We start from the raw sequence: 25,967 nt of genomic DNA, 5'->3' as shown, positions 1-25,967 counted from the left end.
AAAAGCTTAGAATACAATATATTATATTTTTTTCTATTCTGATTTATTGTTTTTCTATGCTATTCTTTTATACTTTCTATTCTATCCTAATCTTTTCTATTGGAATTCGATTTCATTCTATACGAATTTCAAATTTCGCAAAATGGTTATATATAGTTTACTTTTTCAAATTCAGTTATTGTTTTTTTCGAATTTGATAGTTTTTTTCGAATGTGGTAGAAATTTTTCGAATTTGATAGTTTTTTCAAATGTAGTAAGAATTTTTTCGAATTTGACAGTTTTTTTCGAATGTGGTAGAATTTTTTCGAATTTGACAGTTTTTTTCGAATGTGGTAGAATTTTTTCGAATTTGATAGTTTTTTCAAATGTAGTAAGAATTTTTTCGAATTTGACAGTTTTTTTCGAATGTGGTAGAATTTTTTCGAATTTGATAGTTTTTTTCGAATGTGGTGGAATTTTTTCGAATTTGATAGTTTTTTTCAAATACGGTCGAATTTTTTCGAATGCGGTCAAATTTTTTCGAATTCGAATACGAAACGAAACGAATTCCGAAAACGAATGTAATGAATGCAACGAATTTAACTAATCGAATTAAGTTAAATAACGAATGGAAACGAAACTAAACTAAACAAATTTTTTCATCCTGCACATGCCTACCATGCACATGCGGCGCACATGGCGCATCAGTGCGCAGGCGTGAGGCGGCTGTTTTTAAAAGCCCAGGACGCCAGAGCCCTGCAAGCGGTGGGACACAGCTGTGTGGGCAGAAAGCATCTCTGTGGGTTCGGATCCAGGCATATCTAAGACACCTACTCGGCATCAGGTTGTGCAGACTAAGCTAATAATAATAATGTAAGACTAGGCACAACAGTGATTGCATTTATACTAGTATAGTATAGTATAGCATAGTATACCTCTGCTTTTGTCAGCTTAGGACTATGTCTCCCCATAAGAGGGCTTCAGGGGCAGGTAAAAGAACCAATAAGAAATCACCGCCTAGATCTAAGGGTTCTATCTCCCCAAAAGACTGGAGGCAGCCGCACAGGATGAGCCCTTGCCCCTGTCAGGCTTGCAGCCTCTCCCAACATTGCAGCCCTGCATAGGTCTTTTAAAGACAGTTGTTTGCATTTGCAGTGTGTGGTGTACAGGAGAAGTTAGCTGCTTAATATCTTAGCATCCTCACAAGAGGGCAGAAATTAGGATAGTCCCCCTTCCCCTGCTCTAAATCCTCAATCAAGAGGATCAACAATCTGATGATGAAAGATCACCATCATGGAACAGGTGCAATCTGACGAGGCGGAGGTATCAGAGGCCTCACAAGCTCTGGAGTTGTAGCTGCGATCTTTTACAGAGATTCGGGCTGCATATAACTTACCCTCAGCATAGACGGCTGAAGCCTCTGTCTCCTACTTGGGTTTTTTTCTTAAAATTCCCATAGGCTTCTTGTACCTTTCCAAGTCCTTCCATTACTACAAAGAGGTGTAGAACCTCCACAAGGTCCTCATGCAGGTGCTTGCGTACAAGCTAGCCAAACGCACAACTGCTAAGATACCTACGGCCACATCACCCTGAAAGTGCCCGATCTCGTCCAATCTCAGAGGCTAAGCAGGGTTGGGCCTGGTTAGTACCTGGATGGGAGACCGCCTGGAAATACCAGGTGCTGTACATGGTTCTGTGCACATTATTGCTAACACAAACAGCTAATCGTATCAGTGCGGAAACGCCCGTCAGCGGAGGATAACTTCCTTTTTATCAGTCCACATATTTGCATAAATTACTACTATTGGAATGCACAAGATGCATGTGGCAGAACATGTAATACATAGAGATACATGTTTTTTTCTGTTTGTGGTGGACTTACATAGTCGCATGAGAATGCTTAGTCCTTAAGTGCTTTGCGCAGAAATGCCTAAAATTGCATAAATGCCTGTTTGCATAAAGATACGGGATCGCACAAGAGTGCTTGACCCCACAAGAGTCCTTGTTTGCCCAGGGATAGTTGCTCACGCAGAAAGGCTTGTTTTCACAGTAATGCCTAAAAACGCATAAAGATGCTTGATTGCGTAAAGATGCTGGATTGTAATCACAAGAGTCCTTGATTACTCAAGGATACTTGGTCACACGGAGAAGCTAATTTTTTTCAGAAATGCTTAATATTGCATAAAGATGCTGGATCACACAGTGGTGCTTGATCACACAAGAGTCCTTGGTCTCACAAGGGTACTTGTCCACACAGTAGTGCTTATAATGCATAGAATGTTTGGTTGCATAAAAGATGCTGAATCGCATAAGAATGCACGATCGCCTAAGGTTGCATGATCACCTAGATTTGCATGGTTGCATAACGAGGCATGTTAATTTAGCCTCCTTAATTATACAGGTTCACATAGGAATACGTGTCTGCCTGGATACATGATGTGTAATCTTGCATTACACATTTAGAGATGCATGTTTGCTTGCAAGGTGCCCATTCCACACATGCTATAGGTATGCGTATGTACAGCACACACTTTTTTATGTTTTAAACATATTGTAGAAAATTCATGCTTCCATGAACGCACGCTTCTTTTGAGGCATATGGCGTTAACTCTTGCCACTTACACATATGGAGGCATATGTGTTTTCAGAACTTGTCTGCTTTTCACAGGGAAACCGCACCTCTTCTGGTTGGTAGGCTTGCCCTTGTGGTTTGCCCACAAGTCTTTTATAAACTGCTAGGGCCCGCCTCTAGCTGGTCTAAAGGGCTCAGGGTATAGCTGTAATGGCATACCAAGGCAGTCTGCTGCCGATAGATCAGTCGGTAGCATGGCTGGACCTAAGTGTGTCCTGCATGGTCTTTATAGCCCCTATGGAGGCTAGAGTATTTGGGGACATAGCCCAAAGCAGGGTATCTTTTACCCGAGTCAAAGACCAAGACCATAAAAAATTTGGCCCAAGTGGGCAAAGCAAGGGATAGACCTTCCATTTGCCTTTGTATGAGGTTGTTGGGGAAGGTGGTAGCCTCATTTAAGGCTGTTCCTTTTGCCCAGTTTTCACTCAACGCCATTACTGAACAGAATACTGTCTGCTTGGAGCAAGAGGATCCAAGCATTAGTTTTTCCCAGGCACCTGATGTTAGACGTACGCAAGAACCTCAGTTGGTGATTGCTAGCCAAAAGTCTACAGGAAAATCCTTTATTCCAGTCGCCAGGAAAGTGGTAACTGCGGATACCAGCCTTTTAGGCTAGGGTGCAGTACGAGAAGAGCTTTCGCTCCAAGGAAAGTGGTCCAAACCGAAAGGCTCCTGCCCGTCAATATTCTGGAGATTCAGTACGTTTGGCCCTCAGGGCCTGGACTTACAGGTGACAAGGCTGTCCTGTCTGGATACAATCCGACAATGCTACAGCAGTGACCTCTATCAATCAAGCAGGCACCAGGAGTCCGAATGCCCAGAGGGAGGTGAAACATTTTAGTCCACTATGGTGGTTCCTTTCCTCTAGTAACCCTTTGATATTATCTAATTTAACAACATTTTTTTTTATTTAGCTTTACCAGATAGTATCTGGGTTCTGCTAATTCATGATGGGTTAAGCTGAAGTCCCATGATCAACCGCTAGGGGCATGCCCCATCCTTTATCGATTCCAATACGTTTTGTACATATGAATGACTTATTTGTAAATATATGTATTACTATATGTATTATTGCACTCTTGCCTGTTAACCAATTAGTAGAGGTGAGCGGAGATGCATGGGTTCTATTAACTAATGGGATAGTACCGCCATCTAAGTATGTATATACTGCATATGTTACAAAGTTCGCTTTCCCATAGTATTTCCTTCGGTGGTAATGCTGATGGCTTATTGGCCATTAGGAGGGAGGGGGAGGAACCAGCTTGTTCCCCACATTATCTCGCTTGGTGGTAGTGGTGATGGCTTATTGGCTACCAAGTGGGAAGGGGAAGAACCAGCATGCCCGCTCTCCTTATTAGACGTGAAGTGCACCTAAGTGGCACTGCCTTTGAGAACGTCCAATGACGAAACACGTAAGGCGTGGCCACGTACTCACGTCATTTCCAGCAAGGAAGTAGGGAGCATGGAACGCACACCGCGTACCAGCTTCCTTATGAATGAAATGATTTGTAAAGCGCTGCAAATGCGAACTGAATCGCCTCAAGGCGCTAATGCGTTTTGTGTCTGAGCAGCTTGTTAGAAGAGGAAGGTTTTTAGTTTTTTCCTAAAGGCCAGATGGTTTTCTTCCATGCGGATGTGAGTCGGAAGAGTATTCCATAGCCGAGGTCCCTGGACTGCGAATCTATGTTCTCCCCTTGCTTTGTAGCGGTATTTGGGAACGAGGAGGAGGTTTTGGTTGGATGATCGCAGATTGCGATTGGGTGTGTAGTGTTTTATTTTTTCTCTGAGGTATTGAGGGGCGTTTCCTTGTATGCACTTGTGGGTGAGGCAGAGGGTCTTGAATGTGATCCGATTCTTTATCGTTAGCCAGTGTAAGCTCCTCAGTGATGGGGAGATGGACTCCCAGGGTTTTTTCCTGTTAGCAGTCTTGCCGCCGCGTTTTGAATGGCCTGTAGGCGCGCAAGCTGATATTGGGGTAAGCCTATGTAGAGTGAGTTTGCATAGTCAAGACGGGAATTGATGATTGTTCCAACTACTGCTGCTTTGTCCTTTTCTGGGATAAAGGGAATGAGTCTGCGTAGCAGGCGGAGGAGATGGTGAGATCCGCTGACTACTGATCCTATTTGTGCATCCATTGTCATTTCTGAGTCAAAGATAACTCCGAGACTCTTGGCTTTGGTGCTCGGGGAGATGGTCTGTCCAAAGATGGTGGGAGGTATCCATGGAGACTTGGTTTTGGGATTTTGGGATTTTGGTTAGCGTTTAGGAGGAGAAGTTCTGTTTTTGACCCGTTGAGTTTGAGGGAACTGATGGTCATCCAGTCATCTATCAAAGTGAGACATTGCTCTAGTTGATGATGGTGGTCTTTTTGTCTGGTGATGCGAAAGTAGATTTGGGTATCGTCAGCGTATGAGTGGAAGCAGAGGTCTGATTTTTTGATGATTTTGAGGAGTGGGCGGATGTAGATGTTGAATAGCAATGGCGACAAAGGTGAACCCTGGGGGACTCCACAGGAAATTGTCTGGGTGTCGGAGGTGAATGCTCCAAGTTTCACTGTCTGAGAGCGATTCTCTAGGAAGGATGCAAACCATTTTAGACTCAAATCTGTGGCTCCTGCAACTTCTGTGAGGCGGGCAAGTAGAGTATTGTGGTCCACTGTATCAAATGCTGCACTAAGGTCTAGCAGTATTAGGAGACATGATTCTCCGTCATCTGCAGCTTCGAGGGCATCATCCCATATTTTTAGAAGTGCCGTTTCTGTGCAATGGCCTGGGCGGAAGCCTGATTGTAGAGTGTCCAGAAGTTGATGTGTGTCCAGGTAGTGTTGTAACTGTTGTACTACCGCTTTTTCCATGATCTTGGAGATGGGGTTAAGGCTTGTTATCGGTCTGCGGTGGTTAGGGTCCTTGGGGTCGAGATTGGGTTTCTTTAGCAGGGGTTTGACGGTGCCTTGCTTGAGGGAGGTTGGCACAATCCCTTCTTTGAACGACTGATTTATGAGGTGTGTTATGGTGAGAGCCAGGATGTCGGAGCATTCTTTCAGGAGTTTCGTGGGAATTATGTCATTTGGTGAAGTGCTGTCTCGAAGGCTTCTCATAATGGTTTTAGTCGTGTCAGTGGTGATCGGGGTCAAGAAGAAGTCCGGCGGTTGTGTGATGTTCATGTTGATGTCCTCTTTTTGCTTTGGTTGGGTGAGGTTTGTTGTTTTTTTCTGTTGGATAGATTTTCTGATGTTGTCGATTTTGTCGATGAAGAAATTTGATAACTCATTGCAGAATTCTTGAGTATCGTTTGCTGGGGGCTCTAAGCAGGACGGGTTCATTGACTGGGCGACTATTTTGAAGAGTTCCCGCGGCCGGTTTATGGCAGTTGAGATGATATTCGAAAAATGTTCTTTTTTGGCTATGAAGATTGCTTTGTGGTATTTCACCGTGAGTCCTTTATAGTTTGTGTGGTTTTCCTTGGTAGGATTCCTTCTCCACGCTCTTTCAGCTCTTCTACGTTCCTGCTTGAGTAAGGTGAGGGTGCCATTAAACCATCTTGAGTTTTTTTTGCGGATGAGTGTTCTGCGTTTTGGCGCTACTGAGTCTGCTGTTTGTACTAGTACCTTGTTTAGGGAGTTGAGTGTTCCGTTGAGAGGTTTGAGTTTAGCGATTGTATTTTGTTTGATAATGTGGTTTTGAAGAGTTCAGAGTGCAGCCTCTTCTGAGATCTGTTCCAGTATGTTGTTGTTGCGTGTTTCTGTTTTTGGAGGGTGGTGTTAAAGGTGATTTTAAATTTGATAGCGTGGTGGTCAGTCCATGGTAGTGGTATGTTGTCGAATATGTCCACATTCTGTTGGAAGATGAGGTCTAGGGAGTGTCCTGAACCATGCGTAGGAGTGTTTATCAGTTGTTGAAGACCTAGTTTTTCCAGTTGGTTGATGCAGGCGGTCGCAATAGGGTCTTTGGTAGAGTTTGCCCAAAGGTTGAAGTCTCCAAGTACCAGAAGGTTTTTGGTTTTCAGGGTGTGCATTGTAATAAATTCAGTGAGTGGTGTAGGGAGATTGGTCTTTGGTCCTGGTGGTCTGTAGCATAGTAATATGTGAATGGTGTCTTGGGGTGTTGTTTGGAGATGCAGGGGGAGCGTCTCCATGAAAGGCACTGAGTTCTGTGAAGTTGGTTTGGTGAAGGCAAGGTGCGATTTGAAGATTACTGCTAGGCCTCCTCCTTTTTTTCCTATTCTATGCTCAGTTAGGATACTGTAGTTTTCAGGTACCAATTCAGTTAGGATGGTATTGCAGTCGGATGTTAGCCAGCTTTCCGTAATGAAGAGGCAATCCAATGTTGTTTTCGATGATGAAGTCGAGGATTTCCAGTCTGCTTGACTGCAGATCTGGTGTTGATCAGGGCGCATGCTAGATGTTGTCGTTGGATTGGTGTCTCCCTGTAATTGATGGTTGCTTGTAGATTGGTCCTTAGTAATTTTTCTTTTTTTAGTCTTTTTTGAGTGGCAGTTGGTAGAGTTGAACCGGTGTTTCTTAGCCTATGGAGGGCCTCCGCTGTGTACTTGAAAATGCACATGGTGAGGGCAAACAGTTGCTGAAGAACGAAGATAGAGGAGATGACAGGGCTGCCTACCCACCCTCCCGTTGATCCAGAGGAAGGCGAAAAAACCCCTAGCTGAGCTGGCCAATTGCTCCAGCAGGGGAAAAATTCCTTCCTGACCCCCCGAGGGGCGATCGGTTCCGAGACCCTGGATCAACACTAAGGTGCCCTGGTGGCTTACCTGTACTGGATGGTCCGGAGGATAATGGTGGGGGGAGGGGGGAGGAATGGGGGGGGTCTGGCCACTACTTACTGGTTGGAATGGTGCTCTGGCTGGGTCTTGGAGGGTTTAAGATGGGCGCTGAACAGGTCTAAAGTCTCTGGTGGTAGCCTGTGCCCACGTAGTGAGGTCAGGTGTAGAGGAGGGGGTGTTCCAGGTGTAGGGCACGGGCCCTCTGGACAGAAGTGGGTGCTGGGTGGCAGGAGCTAGGCCGCAGCTGTGGTCTGACCCCCGAGTCTAATTACTAGAGAGCAGGTGATCAGACGGCGGCTGCGGTGATGCAGTCTGGAGTAGGCCGGACGAGCCTGGGGGGGAGGGGGTCCGGGTACTAACCTGCTGAGGTGGGGGTCCGGGATGAGCTCCGGTGGAGGTAGTGGTTGCGGCCGCACTGGGTGGACCAATATGGCCGACGGGCTGAGCCTGTGTCGTGGGCTGTCCTGATGCACGGCCTCGGAGGTGGTTAAGTCCTGTGGGTGGAAGTTGGTGGGGTAGGTCCCGGACTACCTGCTGGGGGGTTGGGGATGAGCTCCGGGTGGAGGTAGTGCTGCCGAGTGGGTGGACCAAGATGGCCGTCGGTCAAGGTCCAGGTCACGGCGGGTGTGCTGAGTCGTGGGTACTGGTGCTGGGCTAGGGGGGGTTCAGATGGGACTGAGGTCCTGGTAGGTCCTGCTGGGGAATGTGAGAATGGTCTCCGGGCGGCCGGCGGAGTGTTGAGGCCTTGGAGGGAGGACCAAGATGGCCGCGGCTAGGCCCGAGCCGCGGGTGCCCGGTTGCTCGGATCCCGGTGTGGCTACCGGTCCGTCCGAGGGTAGTGAAGAGGGAGGATGGATCGTAGGGCGGTACGCGGGCCTGCCGGTCGAACTGCTGATCCGCTGAGGGGAGAGAAGCGGCGGATCTGCGCTGGCCGGAGCTAGGCCGAAGCCGCTGTGTGTCCTGAGGGGGGGAACCAGAAGCCGCGGCGTGTCCTGCGCGGAGGGCCTATGGAGCGGGCGGGCGGGCTGGCCCGTGGCTTCCAGATGACAGTGCCGCTCGGTGCACAGGTGGGGGTCCCTGTGCTACTCCACTGGGGAGTCCAGGATGAATCCTGGAAGGCTGGAGGCCGGATGGTAGGAGCTGCAAACACAGCTGCTACACGGATGTCTGCTCTCTCTGACAGTCTCTGACAGTCTCTGACAGTCTTATGCCGCGTACACACGAGCGGACTTTACGGCGGACTTTGCCCGGCGGACTGGATTTCGTCGGACAATTCGATGTGTGTGGGCTCCAGCGGATTTTGTTTTCTCAAAAGTTGGACGGACTTATGCCGCGTACACACGGTCGGACTTTACGGCGGACTTTGCCCGGCGGATTTTTCGACGTACTTTCCGACGGACTTGCCTACACACAATCCACCAAAGTCCGTCGAATTCGTACGTGATGACGTACGACCGGACTAAAACAAGGAAGTTCATAGCCAGTAGCCAATAGCTGCCCTAGCGTGCCTTTTTGTCCGTCGAACTAGCATACAGACGAGCGGACTTTTCGACCGGACTCGATTTCAACGGATAAATTTTAAACAAGTTTAAAATCTAAGTCCGTCCAACTTTTGAGAAAACAAAGTCCGCTGGAGCCCACACACATCGAATTGTCCGACGAAATCCAGTCCGCCGGGCAAAGTCCGCCGTAAAGTCCGCTCGTGTGTACGCGGCATTAGATTTTAAACTTGTTTAAAATTTATCCATTGAAATCGAGTCCGGTCGAAAAGTCCGCTCGTCTGTATGCTAGTTCGACGGACAAAAAGGCACGCTAGGGCAGCTATTGGCTACTGGCTATGAACTTCCTTGTTTTAGTCCGGTCGTACGTCATCACGTACGAATTCGACGGACTTTGGTGGATTGTGTGTAGGCAAGTCCGTTCATTCACAAAGTCCGTCGGAAAGTACGTCGAAAAATCCGCCGGGCAAAGTCCACCGTAAAGTCCGACCGTGTGTACGCGGCATTATAGGCTTTACTGACTTTTCTCTGTAGCACTTTTTTTGTTAAATTGTCCCACTGGATGGGAATATTTTGTTTTTAGTTTTTAATAAAAATTATTTTTAAATTACTACACCTTGGGAGCTTTATTTATCCCATAAGGACCTTACCTTGGGAATCTGCTGTTTATAACATTTTGACACGGGAACTGGAGGATCGATTTGGATGATTTGAGCTGGTGGAGTGAGCTGCAGAGGCTTGATGGGCCACGGATGGATTGCTGACATCACTAACGGATAACCATATATGCCTAACACCCCTGCAGGGGTAACAGGAGCTGGTGAGTGGTTACCCGAAAGGGGGAGCACTCAAGTCACCTGGATTGCTGAGCACAAGAGTCACCAAGAATGTTTGTTGATTGACTTTGATCACTTTGAATATTTTTCAATTCATTATTATATCTTTTTCTGTATTTTTTGGAATTATTTCACATTGAGTTTTGGACTTCACAGCACCTTTATATATAACATTTGATTTGGTTTATATGGACATGACGGCTATATATAATTTAATTTCACATTCTTTATATATCTATTTTTGATAATCTTTCACTCTTTTATATACACATATATATGTATTTTTTGTAATCATATATTTGTGGATAAGTTTGGGATATCCATATTGATTTATATATTTTTTTATAGCACTATCAAATGGGTAAGGGGGCACATCACTTTTTTGCACATTAGGGAGATTGTTCCCATCAACATTTTTTGTTTATCCCTATTTGATAGATATCAGGGTAGCGCCACACACCCCATTTTTCTCATTAACGTAAACCATTTTTTGTTTGGACAGAGAGGCATGTTCCTTGCCTATCTGCAGCCTTCATTCCAAGGATGGAAATTTGGCAGGCAGATTATCTCGGCCACCAGCAACTGTGTCCAGGAGAATGGTCTCTACACCCCTCCATATTTCAGGCTATATGCCAGAAATGGGGTACCCCGGATGAACTTATAGCCTCCAGGTTCAACATGAAGCCAGACGATTTTTTTTGTCAAGAACAAAGGGTCCACTAGCACGCGGAACAGATGCATTGATAATTCCTTGGGATCAGTTCCCTCTGACCTAGGTGTTTTCTCCGGTTCTGCTCCTTCCGCGTTTTCTTCACAGGATCAGGGCGGGGAAGTAACTGGTTATTCTGGTGGCTCCAGCCTGGCTCAGAAGGCCTTGGTATACAGGAATCGTAAAGAAGGCGGTAGGAAGACTGTGGATTCTTCCACTACGCCCAGACCTGCTCTTGCAGGGACTAGTATTCCATCCTTCCTTACGGAATCTAAATTGGATGGTTTGACTGTTGATACCTACATCCTGAAAAGTCGTGGGCTTTCAGGTCCAGTCCTCTCTACTCTGGTTAATGCTAGGGGGCCGGCCTCCAGGCTTGTCTATCACAGAGCCTGGAAGGTGTATGTTTTCCGGCGTGATTCCAGGGGTTGGCATCCTCAAAGGTATGCCATTGGCAGAAGTCTCACCTTTCTACAGTTAGGGGTAGAAATGAAACTGGCCTTGAACACATCAAAGGGTCAGTTCTCGGCCTTATCAATATTTCTTTTTTTCAGAGGCCACTCGCCTCTCATTCCTTTTTTGTATCCAAGGGGTGTCGCATTAAATTCCGCTAGTTAAGTCTCCCTTGTGCCCGTGGAATTGAAATGGTCTGTTTTTTGCAAAAACAGCCTTCTGAACCAATACACCATATTCCTTTGGTTCTTTTGACCAGAAGATAGAGTTTCTGGTTGTCATATCCTCTGCTAGAGGGGTATCAGAATTAACAGCTTTTTGCTGCCTAAGGTGGTATCGGGATTTCATGTGAACCAAGATGTTGTCCTACCGTCCTTATACGGGTCCGCATTCTGCGGAAGAAAGGTTGTTACACTCTCTTGATGTAGTAAGAGCAGTCAAGGGTCTATCTGAAAACGATTGCTCTGATACGAAAAGCTGATGCTTTGTTTGTGCTGCCGGAAGGTCATAGAAAGGGCCAGGCAGTGTCGAAATCCACTATCTCTAAGTAGATTCGGTAGGTTATTGTTCAGGCTTATGGTTTCAAGATGAAAATTCCTTTTTTTTCATTTGAGAGCTCACTCGATTAGAGCAGCAAGTGCTTCATGGGCAGTGCTTCACCAGGCCTCTTTGGCTCAGATCTGTAAGGCTGCAACTTGGTCTTCCATTCATACATTCACTGAGTTCTTCTGGGTGGATGTGAAAGGGCATGAGGATACCGCCTTCGGTATCAGTGTGCTGCAGGCTGCAGTATAGGTCCTCATGTCCGATGGTGGTCTGCTTTTTTGATCTGTGTCTCCCTCCCCTCAATTTGGGCATTGCTCTGGGACATCCCACTAAGTAATTGATAGAGCTCTGTGTCCCATAATGGATGAACAAGAAAATAGGAGTTTTTAATACAGCTTACCTGTAAAATCCTTTTCTTGGGAGTACATCACTGGACACAGAGCTCCCGCCCCTCTTCGGGATTTATGTATATTTACGTTGGGATACTTATTGCTTTGCTACAAAACTGAGATACTCTCCATATGGGAGGGGTTATACAGGGGAGAAACTTGCCTTGTAATTAGGGTTTGCCAGTGTCCAATCACCTGATGGTGACTATCTAACCCACTAAGTAATTGATAGAACTCTGTGTCCCGTGATGTACTCCCCAGAAAAGGATTTTACAGGTAAGCTGTATTAAGAAATCCTATTTTCTTGGCTCTCTGCACTGTTATTAAAATTATTTTAATGGACTTCATGTAGTTAAAATGTGGTTGCTTTGGGAAACACAAGCTCTTTAACACAAAAAAAAGTTAAAATTTCTTAGTGATAGTCCAATCTGCATAGCGTCTTGCCAATAAAGTGCTTTTCTCATGCACTGTAAACAGTTTTGTTAAAAAAAAATAAAAAATCTCAACATAAACATTTGTCCAGAATCCACAAACTGAAGGAGGGGTTACAGCTTTCTGATTCTTCAGAGCTTTCCATATAAGGTGACACTGGGGAAAAATGACTTATCGGTAATGTGGATAAAGAATGATTATTGCAGTATAATCAAATGTATACAAGTTGATTTTCTTTTAACATTACTAAGTAATGTTAATCATGTACGTTTTCTGGCAAGGACGCAAAAGAAAAATGCTTGCAGATGTTGGCGTATTGATTGCATAAGATGTTGAAACCCACAAAACCCTGGGGCCTAGATCTTGGTGATTTCTGCTGTTTATGTAATTTCAACACAACACGTCACTGAAATGTTATTTATCTAAAGGAGCAGAGGCCAAATTTGGCAAGCATACACGTCTGCCAGTGCCTACAGATGTATTGTTTACTCCAACACAGCTCGTGCAGTCTGTGGTTTTCCTATATTTCAATCACACATTCACTCTCACTTTCTTGCTGGAATGAATACCTGTCTTTCCTGTTTTATTTATCTTTTCCAGACTTATAGTTTTTATTTCTTGGAAATAATTGAGAATGTTCTGTTTTTTTCTGGGAAGTTTGCCTTAATGCTGTGGTTAAACTAATTAATACTGTTTATACAAGGAAAAAAAAAAGCCATAAAACTGTTTCTTTAAATCAAGCTGTAGGTCTGTATATGTGCATACCTAACTCGTAATCAGGAAAATGAATACTAATGTCATTATCAGGTTGCCATTTTTGTGTCAAGTAAATCTGAAACATTACAAATGAAGGACATTTTAACAAAGTTGTTTTACCAGTATGCAGATATTAAATTACACAAACAACTGAATGAGTCACAGGAGCAACCTCTCTCAATAGATTGTGTCTGCAGGAATGGCCAACAGCTTCAGAGCTAGTGCTGGGCTTGCTTGATGGAAAACCCAGCATGTTTAGCAAAGCAATCAGCTTAATTAAAATAATTTATGTAAGACCTCATGCACACTAGGCTCATTTGAATGCTTTTCTCCTGACAAAGAAAAGCAGTGTTTAAAAAGCACCTAAAGCTGCTGTTTGTTTTGTTTTTTTTGTTTTTTTTTGTTTTTTTTTTTTAGATGCATTCAAGCATTTATTCATTTTATTGGCCAGAAGATTAATGTACAGTATCCTGCCCATTTAAATGAATAAATGCTCAAGCGCTAAACACACCCTGCGATTAGGTGTGTTTACACACGTTTAGGCGCGTCAGGTATTTTTTTCTGCCCAAATGTTCCTCTCCTGAATGCAATTTTGATGCTTTCAGGTTTCTGCCCCTTAACACCCCTGCCTCTAAACTTCTCTAAAGGCCTGTGTGTGCATGGACACATGGGCTTACATAGGGGGGCATTTAGGGGTAGAAAAAAAAATTAAGTGCTTCTAAAATGGACGTTTGACAGCTGTGGTGTGCATTAAATCTAAATGATAACCTGTAAAATAAATAATAAAAAAATGACCAAAGAGAAATATCCTTGTAAGAAAAAGTATACTTACATTGGGTAGAAATATTGCATTGAAAAAAACCTAAAGATGGAAACACGTCTATGTGTAACCAGTGAAATATACTATCTACTCAGAATGTAAAACTTTTTGTCATGTACCTGGTTGAAGAGCCTGACATGATGAGGGGGGCCTCTTACACCTCTGATTTGGGCCCCTGATAGAGCAGACAGATGGCACAGAAGCACAGAGTGACACAAGTGCCTATTGGTCTTGCTAGCAGCAGGGTTGAACAGACTATCTCGATCAAGCAAGAGAAGACCATCAGTGGACCACAGCGGAGCAGGAGTGCCAAATGGACACCAGTAAGCAGGAGCAGGCTGGCACAGGCAACAGCAGACAGGCACAGGTTGGTAGCATGCACCAGTGAAATAAAGGCAGAGGCTTGCTGTAGGCTGTCCAGCAGTGATTGGGACAGAAGCAGACGAACTGGGTCATACACAGGCAGATGGATCAGGTGCAGATACATCAGAATACAAGTCAAGTCAGTAACAGATCAGTGGAGCAGCAACAAAGGGCACAGGCAGAAGCAAGGTCAGAGGCAGGCCAGGGTCAGTACAGGTTGAGTTCAGGAGTAGTCAGGACAAGCCGGGTTGGTAACAGTAGCCAAATGCAAAGTAACAGGTTGCAGCTATGCATGGGGATGCTATAGACAAGACAGCACTATAGCATAGCACAAGCTTAGTTTAAATAGCCCGCTTGGTGCCAATGCGAGCAACAGATGCGTGCAAACACATATGCGTATAAGCACATGCACATTTCCTAAGTGCATCCAAAGGACTATTAATTAGCCTGCTCCTATGCACAGGACAGGAGTGCAGAAGAGCCATCTTGTCTGCTGGTATGCCCTTGCTGACACTGTTTTTCATTCAGGCATAACAGAAGATTACCAGGCATTTAAAGTGGTTTGTTGCTAGTTCTGTAGTATTATGTAAACTATAGCTCCCAAGCTTGTAAGTGTGTAGACCAGGCATGCTCCCCTTAACCCAATTTTATGTTTCTTAAGCCTTGTATACACGATCGGATTTTTGGCCCGGAATTGTGTGATGACAGACTGTTTGCCTAAAATCCTACCGTTAGTAGTACTCTCCATCATACAATTGTTGTCCAACTTTCGGCCAAATGTTGGATAGCAGGCTAGTAAATTTTCAGCGGACAGCGGTCTGTTGTCAGATTTTCGTATTGTGTGTACACAAGTCCGTCACACAAAAGTCCAAAGTACAAACACGCATGCTCAGAAACAAGGACGAGCCGGAAGCGGTCGGTCTAGTAAACTAGCGTTCGTAATGGAGATTTAACATTTGTAACGCAGCAAATTATGAATTGGCGAAATGCAGCGTACAATTCTCTTCTTCTTTAATGGGATAATAATGAAGCTGCTTTGCTGGTGATATTGATGGAGTTATGGCAAATGCATTTGAAAATTCTTTTGTTTTCTAGTGATATCAAGAATAATATTATTATACTTGTATTTTTTTTTTTTTTGGCCAAGTTACCACAACACTATTATCCTGTAGTTTTTAATCTCAAAGATACAACTACGTTGGTGTCCCTTATTCATTTTATATTGTATTTTTGAAAATGTACTGGCCTACTCCTAAACTGTCATTTGAAGTAAAACACGTAGCCAAGTATTATTGTACACAATTTTTTTATTGTGCATTAAAAAAAGAAAACAAAAAAAATTAAACATGCTATCTGCCAAGAGAACTTAACCAAAAAGTGCATTCTATGCATCCAAAAATATAGAAAATATAACACATGCATGTGTCCTGCTCCTTAATATAGGGGGTCAACAATGCCAAGAAATGGTGAAAGCAGGGGTCCGTCATCCGGAGATAATTCCGAAAATCATCCGGATTATTCTCCTGGAGCTCCCACAGCAAAGGCATATGACATAATTGGTCACGATTAAGCAACCAATTTTTGGTCCAAGAAATCCTCCTCCTCCTGTTCCTAGACTGGACTTGGGTTAAAGCAATAACTCCAAGGCCAATAATAAATAACACGTTATCTCCTCCGATTCCACAACATGGCTGGTTGACGAACGGCTGTTCAGAAACGAACTAAAAAAGCGCAAAATGAAAAGCGCGAATCAACACTTACCAAACTTCTACTAACACGAAATTAGCAGAAGAAGCCCAAAGGGTGGCGCTTGACAATTGAACTTCCTCTTTATTGGCTCGTAGTACGTCTAGTACGTCACTATGTTTGTTGGCCGACAATTGCATACCGTTTGTATGCAAGACAAGTTCCCGCCACATGCCCTTTGAACAAAAGTCTGACGCTCTGTTGGCCAACAATCTGACTGGTGTATGAGGCTTAGTTATCAAGTTATCCTACGCAGATTCATGTCACAAGAAAATATATAGTCCTAACCAGAAATAAACATAGACTTGCTGAATCTGCTTAACCACTTGACCACTGGGCACTTAAACCCCCTTCCTAACCAGACCAATTTTCAGCTTTCGGTGCTCTCACATTTTGAATGACAATTACTCAGTCATACAACACTGTACCCAGTTTTTGTCCTTTTTTTCACACAAATAGAGCTTTCCTTTGGTGGTATTTAACCACTTCAATACAGGGCACTTATACACCTTCCTGCCCAGACCAATTTTCAGCTTTCAGTGCTGTCGCAGTTTGAATGACAATTGTGCGGTCATCCATCACTGTACCCAAGCTAAATTTTTATCACTTTGTCCCCACAAATAGAGCTTTCTTTTGGTGGTATTTGATCACCTCTGTGGTTTTTATTTTTTGCTAAACAAATAAAAAAAAAAAAAAAAAAAAACGATAATTTCGAAAAAAATAAAAGTTTTGCTTTTGTTTCTGTTATAAAATTTTGTAAATAAGTAAGTTCTCTCCTTCACTGATGGGCACTGATAAGGCGGCACTAACAGGCACTGATAAGGTGGCACCGATGAGGTGGCACCAATCAGCAGGCACTGACGATGGGCACTGGTAGGCGGCACTGGTGGGTGGCACTGATATGCAGCACTGATGGGCATTGATAGGCGGCACTGGTCACTCATGGGTGGCACTGATGGGCACTGATAGGTGACACTGATGGGCACTGAAAGGCTGCAAAGATGGGTTCTTATGGGTGGCACTGCTGGGAACTGATAGGCGGCACTGATGGGCATTGATACGTGGCACTGATGGGCACTGATATGCAGCACTGATATGCATCCCTGGTGGCACTGGCAGTGGTAGGCATTGTGACTGGGCACTGGCAACTGCCTGGGCACAAATTGGTATTTCCCTGGGGGTCTAGGGGGGCATACCTGGTGGTCCAGTGTGGATGGCCATCCTGGTGGTCCTGGGCGGCATGATGGTGGTCCTGGGTGGGATCCGAGGGGGGGCTAACCCCCCCCTGTCAGGAGAGCAGCCGATCGGCTCTCCTCTACTCGCATCTGTCAGACGCGAGTGAGGAAAAGCCGATCACCGGCTCTTCCTATTTACATCGTGATCAGCCGTGATTGGACCCGGCTGATCACGTGGTAAAGAGTCTCCATCAGAGACTCTTTACCTAGATCAGAGCTGCGGTGTGTCAGACTGACACCCCGCAACAACGATCGCCGCGATGCGCGCCCCCGGGGGCACGCAGCGGCTTAATATCCTGAGGACGTCATATGACGCCCAGTCAGGATATTGAAACCACTTTGCAGCCGTCATTCTGCTATATGGCGGGCGGCAAGTGGTTAATCACCGCTGTTTTTTTTTTTTGCGCTATAAAAGAGAAAAGACTGTACAAAAAATGAATTTTTCTTTGTTTCTGTTATAAAATTTAGCAAATTAGTAATTTTTCTTCATAAATTTTGGCCAAAATTTATACTGCTACATATCTTTGGTAAAAATAAGTACAAATTGGTGTATATTATTTGGTCTTTGTGAAAGTTATAGAGTCCACAAGCTATGGTGCCAATATCTGAAAATTGATCACACCTGAAGTACTGACATCTAATTTCTTGAGACCCTAACATGCCAGAAAAGTACAAATACCCCCAAATGACCCCTTTTTGGAAAGAAGACATTCCAAGGTATTTAGAAAAATGCATGGTGAGTTTTTTGAAGTTGTCATTTTTTCCCACAATTCTTTGCAAAATCAAGATTTTTTTTATTTTTATTTTTTTCACAAAATTGTCATATTAGCAGGTTATTTCTCACACACAGCATATGCATACCACAAATTACACCCCAAAACACATTCTGCTATTGCTCCCAAGTATGGCAATACCACATGTGTGAGACTTTTACACAGCGTGGCCATATACAGAGGTTCAACATGCAGGGAGCACCTTCACGCGTTCTGGAGCACCCAGGCCAATTCTGACATTTCTCTACTACATGTACTACATTTTTTGGAAAAAACAGTTTTGTGCTTTAAAAAAAACAAAACAGTAAAGTTAGCCCAATGTTTTTACATAATGTGAAAGATGAAGTTACGCCGAGTAAATAGATACCAAACATGTCACCCTTCAAAATTGCACACGCTCGTGAAATGGCGCCAAACTTCGCTACTTAAAAATCCCCATAGGCGATGCTATAACATTTTTTTACTGATTACATGTTTTGAGTTACAGAGGAGGTCTAAGGCCAAAATTATTGCTCTCGCTCTAACGTTTGCAGCGATACCTCACATGTGTGGTTTGAACACCATTTTCATATGTGGGCGGGACTTACGTATGCGTTCGCTTCTGCATGTGAGCACACGGGTACAGGGGCCCTTTAAAAAAAAAATTCTTTTTTTTTTTATTGTTCATTTTACTTTATTTTAGCTTGACATTTATTTTCCAAAAAAATTAATTTTTTGATCACTTTTATTCCTATTACAAGGAATGTAAACATCCCTTGTAATAGGAATATGGCATGACAGGTCCTCTTTACAGTGAGATATGGGGTGAATAAGACCCCGCATCTCACCTCTAGGCTGGGAATCCTGAAATAATAATTAAAAAAAAACGATCCTGGCTTCGATCGTAGCGGTGAGTCGGTAGAAGCACCAGAGGACGGCGGGAGGGGGGACTTCCCCTCTCGCCTCCCGTAAGAGCGATCAAGTAGCGAAATAGTCACTATGATTGTTCTTATGGTGTAGGGAATCGCCGGCTGAAAAAGCTGATAGCTGCAGGCCTCATTTAGATATCCCCACAGAAAGTCAAGGACGTCATATGACAGCAGGCGGGAAGTGGTTAAAACGCTTTTTTTTTTTTAACACAAAGTTGTCCATTTATACAAAATTTCTAACACATAGCATATACATACCAAAAATGACACCCCAAAATAAATTCTCCTACTCCTCCTGAGTACGGCGATACCACATGTGTGAGACTTCCACAGCCTAGCCACATACAGAGGCCAAATACAGCCGAGCGTGGCTGAGCATGGCTGAATATGGCAGGGTATTGCAGGGTATGGCAGAGTATGGCTGGGTATTAATGAGTATTGCAGAGTATGGCCGAGTATTGCAGAGTATGGCCGAGTATTGCAGAGTATGGCCGAGTATTGCAGAGTATGGCCGAGTATTGCAGAGTATGGCCGAGTATTGCAGAGTATGGCCGAGTATTGCAGAGTATGGCTGGGTATTGCGGGATACTGCAGAGTATTGCAGAGTATTGCGGGGCATTGCAGAGTATTGCGGGGCATTGCAGAGTATTGCGGGGCATTGCAGAGTATTGCGGGGCATTGCAGAGTATTGCTGGGTATTTCAGGGCATTGCAGAATATTGCAGGGTATTACAGAGTATGGAGGGATGGCTGAGCATGGATGGATGGATGGATGAATGGCTGGATGTGACTGCAATTGTCACAGAGCAGCGCTGTGGGCACTACAAATCCAGCCCACAGCGCTGCTGCCATCTGATCCTTCCCCCTCTCCTCTCACACTGTACCGATCGGTACACAGAGGGGAGAGAGGAACATGTCATGACGCCGGTTTGATTACAAGTGATCCATGATCTGCCGGGTCCAGAGGTGTTCTCGGGTGCACGCCTCTGGGGGCGCGTGAGAGCGGGATTGTGGGAGGACGTCACTGTACGCCCTCCCAGAATTATGCAACCGCCCTGTAGCCATCATTCGGCTATGGGCCGGTTGTTAAGTGGTATAGGGGATTATTAACTTAAAGCAGTAATAACCCCAAAAGCAAACATTTATTATATTACAGTTTACCAATTCTTAGATGTGATGGCTGCATTTGTTTCCTTTTTTAGGCTTGCTTTCTTCTATTTTCATCTGGTAAACCAGCCAGCAAGTCTGTTGTTTTTCACAGGACAAACTCTCCCCCAAAATGTATCAGTTTACATGGATGAGACAAACCAATTAACACTGACAGGGGTGATTAAACAATTGAGTACTGTCCGTGATACTTTTTTTATTTGCATACATACAATTTTTCAGGACAAGCTTTTGGGGTAATTCCTCTTTATATTGATTACATTTTCATCATATGGACAGAAGATGAAGAAAATGTAACAAAAACATGTTTCACCCATCAATCAAAATTAAAAATGGCCTATTCAAAACACACAAGTCAATTTCCTAGACCCCACCGTACACATCAGAGATGACAAGCTGCACACCCCAATATACAGGAAACTCGATGACAGATGCAATTATCGCTACAATTCTAGCTTCCACCCTAGCACACCAAACAAACCATCATACACAGCCAGGCCATCAGATACCACTGTATATGTTCAGACCCAGAAGACAAATAAAAATCTCAGATCACTAGCAAAACTCCTTCCATAAGAAAGGGTACAAGATCAAAGCCATAAACACGGCCCTGAAAACCTGAAGAGAACATCTCCTCCAACACAAAGAGAAAAAAACAAATTAACCTTGTACCGCTCATAATGATATACAGTATCTCACAAAAGTGAGTACACCCCTCACGATTTTTTTTTTTTTTTTTTTTAATTTTATTCTAACTTTTTATGTGACAACACTGAAGAAATCACACTTTTCTACAATGTAAAGTAGTGAGTGTACAGCTTGTATAACAGTGTAAATTTGCTGTCCCCTCAAAATAACTCAACACACAGCCATTAGGCTGCTTTCACACTGGGGCGGTAGGGGGCGTCGGCGGTAAAACAGCTGTTTTACCACGGTATTCGGCTGCTAGCGGCCGAAAAAGGGTTAAAACCACTCGTATAGCGTGGCTATAGCCGCGGTATTGCCGCGCTGTCCCATTGATTTCAATGGACAGAAGCGGTGAAGGAGCGGTGAATACACCGCTCCTTCACCGCTCCAAAGATGCGGCTTGCAGGAGATTTTTTCTTCTCCTGCCAGCGCACCGCTTCAGTGTGAAAGCCCTCGGGCTTTCACACTGAACAAACAGCGGAGGCTGTTTTGGGGCGGTTTGCAGGCGGTATTTTTAGCGCAATAACGCCTGCAAACCGCCCCAGTGTGAAAGGGGCCTAAATGTCTAAACCGCTGGCAACAAAAGTGAGTACACCCCTAAGTGAAAATGTCCAAATTGGGCCCAATTAGCCATTTTCCCTCCCTGGTGTCATGTGACTCGTTATTATTACAAGGTCTCAGGTGTGAATGGGGAGCAGGTGTATTCAATTTGGTGTTATTGCTCTTATTCTCTCATACTGGTCACTGGAAGTTCAACATGGCACCTCATGGCAAATAAATCTCTGAGGATCTGAAAAAAGAATTGTTGCTCTACATAAAGATGGCCTAGGCTATAAAAAGATTGCCAAGACCCTGAAACTGAGCTGCAGCATGGTGGCCAAGACCATACAGCAGTTTAACCACTTAAGCCCCGGACCATTTGGCTGCCCAAAGACCAGAGCACTTTTTGCGATTCAGCACTGCGTCCATTTAAATGACAATTGCGCGGTCATGCGACGTGGCTCCCAAACAAAATTGGCGTCCTTTTTTCCCCACAAATATAGCTTTCTTTTGGTGGTATTTGATCATCTCTGTGGTTTTTATTTTTTGCGCTATAAACAAAAAAATAGCGACAATTTTCAAAAAAACACATTATTTTTTCTTTTTGCTATAATAAATATACCCAAAAAATATATAAAAAAACATTTTTTTTCCTCAGTTTAGGCCGATACGTATTCTTCTACATATTTTTGTTTAAAAAAAATTGCAATAAGCGTTTATTGATTGGCTTGCGCAAAAGTTATAGCGTCTACAAAATAGGGGATAGTTTTATGGCATTTTTATTAATAATTTTTTTTTTTACTAGTAATGGCGGCGATCAGCGATTTTTATCGTGACTGCGACATTATGGCGGACAGATCGGACACTTTTGCCTCGATTTTGGGACCATTCACATTTATACAGTGATCAGTGCAATTAAAAATGCATTGATTACTGTGTAATTGTGACTGGCAGTGAAGGGGTTAACCACTAGGTGGCGCTGTAGGGGTTAAGTGTGTCCTAGGGAATGATTCTTACTGGGGGGGTGGGGGGGGCTATATGTTACACGACACTGATCACCGCTCCCGATTACAGGGAGCGGTGATCAGTGTCAGTGTCACTAGGCAGAACGGGGAAATGCTTGTTTACATTAGTGTCAAGCAAAGAAGTTACATTCAGGATCATGCAGCTACACCTCCAGCAGTGCTGTATATCTCATCCAATGCAAAAAATACAAATATTTTCGTGTTTTGTTGCCTAACAACCTGGAATTAACATGGATTGTTTGATTTTGTATCAATTAATTTTCAGAACATGCCCACAACTTTGAAGATGTTTTTTTTTTATTGTGAAGCAAACAACAAATAGGACAAAATAACAGAAAAAGTCAATGTGCATAACTATTCACCCCCCTAAAGTCAATATTTTGTAGAAACACCTTTTGCGGCTATCACAGCTCCAAGTCGCTTTGGATAAGTCTCTATGAGCTTGCCATGTCTTACCACTGGGATTTTTGCCCATTCCTTCTTGCAAAACTGCTCCAGCTCCTTCAAGTTGGATGGTTTGCGCTTGTGAACAGCAATCTTTAAGTCTGACCACAGATTTTCTATTGGATTGAGATCTGGGCTTTGACTAGGCCATTCCAACACATTTACATGTTTCCCCTCAAACCACTCAAGTGTTGCTTTAGCATTGTGCTTGGGGTCATTGTCCTTCTGGAAGGTGAACCTCCGTCCTAGCCTCAAATCACACACAGAGTGGTACAGGTTTTGCTCAAGAATATCCCTGTATTTAGCACCATCGCACCATCCATCTTTCCCTCAGCTCTGACCAGTTTCCCAGTCCTGACTGCTGAAAAACATCCCCACAGCATGATGCTGCCACCACCATGTTTCACTCTGGGGATGGTGTCCTTTGGGTGATGTGATGTGTTGGGTCATCAGACCAGAGCACCTTCCTCCATACATTTTGGGAGTCTCCCACATGCCTTTTTGCAAACTCAAAATGTGCCATTTTGTTTTTTTTGCTGAAAGTAATGGCTTTCTTCTGGCCACTGCCATAAAGCCCAACTCTATGGAGCGTACGGCTTATTGTCGTCCTATGTACAGATACTCCAGTCTCTGCTGTGGAACTCTGCAGCTCCTCCAGGGTTACCCTAGGTCTCTGTGCTGTCTCTCTGATTAATGCCCTCCTTGCCCGGTTAATGAGTTTTGGTCTGCGGCTGTCTCTTGGCAGGTTTGCTCTTGTGCCATGTTCTTTCCATTTGGTTATGATAGATTTGATGGTGCTCCTAGGGATCATCAAATATTTTTGGATTTTTTTTAATAATCTAACCCTAACTTTTACTTCTCAACAACATTGTCCCTTACTTGTTTGGAGAGTTCCTTGGTCTTCATGGCAGTGTTTGGTTAGTGGTGCCTCTTGCTTAGGTGTTGCAGCCTCTGGAGCCTTTCAAGAAGGTTTGTATATGTAATGACAGATCATGTGACACTTAGATTGCACACAGGTGGACATAATTTCACTAATTAAGAGCTTTTTATGGGCTTCATAACAAAGGGGGTGAATACATATGCACATGCCAATTATCGTTTTTTATCTCTGAAAAATATTTCTATGTATATAATTTTTCTAATTTTACTTCACCAACTTAGACTATTGTATTCTGATCCATCACATATAATTCAGATTAAAAAAACATTGAACTAAAGGCTGTAATGTAACAAAATAGGTAAAAAGCCAAGGGGGGTGAATACTTTTGCAATGCACTGTAGAACAGAAATTACAAGCACAAATGAATTTGCACAGACACACCATTAACCACTTCAGCCCTGAAAGGTTTTACCCACTTCCTAACCAGGCAATTTTTTGCGATACAGCAATGCGTCGCTTTAACTGACAATTGCATGGTCTGGCAAAGCTGTACCCAAATAAAATTGTTATCCTTTTTTTCCCATAGAGCTTTCTTTTGGTGGTATTTGATCACCTCAGCGGTTTTTATTTTTTGCGCTATAATAAAAAAAAAGACTAACAATAAAAAAAATTTAAAAAACATCTTTTTTTTTACTTTCTGCTATAATACATATCCAAAACAAAACTAAAAAAAAAATAATACATTAATTTAGGCCAATATGTATTCTGCTACATATTTTTGGTAAAACAAATCTCAACATTATGAAAAAAAAATCCCAATAAGCACATATTGATTGGTTTGTGCAAATGTTATATCGTCTACAAACTGCAGGATAGATTTAGGGACCTTTATTTTTTACTAGTAATGGCGGTGATCTGCGATTTTTAGAGGGACTTCGACAATGTGGCGGACACACCTGACCCTAAGTGACACTTTTTGGTGACTAGTGATATCAATACAGTGATCAGTGCTAAAAAAATGCACTGATCACTGTATAAATGGCACTGGCAGATAAGGGGTCAACACTAGGGGGCGATCAAGGGGTTAAATGTGTTCCCTGGGAGGTGTTTCTAACTGTAGGGGGAAGTGTTACACTGGAGGAAAAGAAAGATCGTTATTCAGCTTAGCTGAAGCTCGATCTCTCACTTTTTTTCACTGACAGATCAGCAGTGTGCTTTGTTTACATCAGCACACCGCAGATCTGTCTTTCCTGTGAAGGATCGGTAGGTCGTGGCGGCCATTGCAGCCGCTGGACTCGCTGATTACCTCCTGCTGTATCCAACCACCACAGCAGGAGTGGCGCACCGCAGGCCCACGCATGCCCCCTAAACTGCGTGCACAAAATAAAGTACAGGTATGTGATTTTGCGCACCCAGGCCGTCCTGCCACAGTAAATGTACGTGGGGCGGTCCGGAAGCGGTTAAAGAGCATCAGGAAAATTATTTCTGCTCATATGTGGGACATGATTTCTCACCAGGAGACCACACTATGGGAGACCTGAATATTTTGGTTTTTAAAGGGAACTTTAAAACTACTCCGAAAAGGAAAACCTTTGAACTAAGAATGATAATTGTGTTTGATACAAAGCATAATGTGGACCCTTAGCTTCCTAAATCACTTTTCAACTTTTTTTATGACTATTGTAACCTCTGTGACTCCACCCCGTCCAATTCCATAGCCCTTTCCTTGCCTTATCTCACCAGCTATCCATGCCTAATTCCCTTTGCTGTGTACATTTTTTGTGTGTGTTTTTTTCTCTTAGCGATTGTATTGTTAACACTCTGCTAAAACGTTGTGCATTAGTACTGCTAGGACCTTGATAAAGGGGATATATGCCGAAAGCCTGTCCTATGTTAGAGCAAATAAAAAAAGCATCACGGACAGTATTCAATTGTTTATGTCGCAAGTGCACTAATATGGCTGCAATCACCTCTCCCAAAAGATGAAAAACTGTTTTCTGTTATAAAGTGTGAACTGGAGTGGGGCTTCAATTAATTTGTTAGTGGTTCTAGATCTGCTAATACATTCCCCCCTTACTGACAAAGCTGCTGTGCTGTCTGTTCTCATTCATCTAGAGTTGTGTCACACTTAGGCTACTTTCACATGAGGCATTGAGGTTGTCGGCGGTAAAGCGCGGCTATTCTTATTCTTGTGATTTCAATGGGCAGGGGTGCTGTAGGAGCGGTGTGTACACTGCTCCTACAGCACCTCAAAGATGCAGCATGCAGGACATTTTTGGCGTCCTGCCAGCACCCTCTGGAGTGAGACAAGAGCGCACACTGGAGTGAGAGGAGAGGCTCTTTACAGGCGCTATGCAGGCACTATATTTA

General features: G+C 43.8%; 1 pseudogene; it reads left to right on the top strand.

Annotated features, from left to right (window-relative positions):
• Nucleotides 1–1,550: 1,550 nt before the first annotated feature.
• Nucleotides 1,551–1,669, top strand: LOC141104037 (5S ribosomal RNA; annotated as a pseudogene).
• Nucleotides 1,670–25,967: the final 24,298 nt, after the last annotated feature.

Source organism: Aquarana catesbeiana, linkage group LG07 (genome assembly GCF_042186555.1).
Source record: "Aquarana catesbeiana isolate 2022-GZ linkage group LG07, ASM4218655v1, whole genome shotgun sequence".
Taxonomy (NCBI): Eukaryota; Metazoa; Chordata; class Amphibia; order Anura; family Ranidae; genus Aquarana; species Aquarana catesbeiana.
The sequence above is the reverse complement of the archived record's forward strand: the minus strand, read 5'-3'. Positions and strand labels throughout refer to the sequence as shown.